This window comes from Gossypium raimondii, unplaced genomic scaffold (assembly GCF_025698545.1).
Source record: "Gossypium raimondii isolate GPD5lz unplaced genomic scaffold, ASM2569854v1 Contig00258, whole genome shotgun sequence".
Lineage (NCBI taxonomy): Eukaryota > Viridiplantae > Streptophyta > Magnoliopsida > Malvales > Malvaceae > Gossypium > Gossypium raimondii.
Window position 1 is genome coordinate 43,262 of NW_026291358.1, and position 974 is coordinate 44,235.

At 39.3% G+C, this 974-nt stretch overlaps 1 non-coding gene across 1 annotated transcript; it reads right to left on the reverse strand.

Moving 5' to 3' along the window:
• Window positions 1–595: 595 nt before the first annotated feature.
• LOC128037434 (small nucleolar RNA R71) lies at window positions 596–702 on the reverse strand. The gene has a single exon (XR_008193390.1). It is a non-coding gene; the product is annotated as a small nucleolar RNA R71 (small nucleolar RNA).
• Window positions 703–974: the final 272 nt, after the last annotated feature.

The following is a 974-nucleotide window of genomic DNA, read 5'->3' on the forward strand; positions in this document are numbered from 1 at the left end:
TAAGTTATTCTTTTTAATTTTTGTGATTTTCTTTCCAGGTGTTTATGAGCATATATAGAATTATCGATTTACTCTCTGTAGACCCTGAAATTGAGTGAACTTTCAGACAAAGAAGACATGAACGAACAACTCAAAGACAAGTCGAGATAGACCTTGGAAATCAGAATCAAGACCAAGGTAGTGAAGCCGATCATGTACGAAATCCTATCCTCATTGCCAATGACAGGGATTGATGCATCAGACAATATGTTGTGCCACTTTTCAGTGAGTTAAACCTAGGAATTAGAAGGCCAGATATTCAAGCAACCAAGTTTGAATTGAAACCAGTGATGTTTCAAATGCTACAAACGGTGGGCCAATTTAGTGGTATGCCCACGAAGATCTACATCTCCACCTTTGATTGTTTATGGAGGTGAGTGATTCATTCAAGATAGCCTGTGTAACTGAAGATGCACTGAGGTTGAAGTTGTTTCCGTACTCATTGCGAGATCGAGCACAAGCATAGCTCAATTCATTGCCACCAAGTTCCATATCTACATCGCAAGAATTAGCAGAGAGATTTTTGGTTAAGTATTTTCCACATTGGCAAAATGCTAAGTTAAGGAACAAGATCACAACTTTCAAACAATTGGATGACTAGTCTTTGTATGAGGCTTGGGAGCGATTCAAGGAGTTACTTCGTAAGGGTCCTCATCATGGGATTCCTCATTGTATCCAGTTGGAGACAATCTATAATGGTCTCAATGCACATACAAGATTGATGGTAGATGCTTCCGCGAATGGTGCAATTTTGTTTAAGTCTTATAATAAGGCTTATGAGATCATCGAGAGGATCGCGAGTAATAACTATCAATGGCCAACAAATCGAACAGCTTCAGGAAGACGTGTAGCTAGAGTTCATGAAGTTGACTCCCTCACTTCGTTATCAGCTCAGGTATCGTCTATTTCCTCTATGATAAAACAGTTAACCGCTA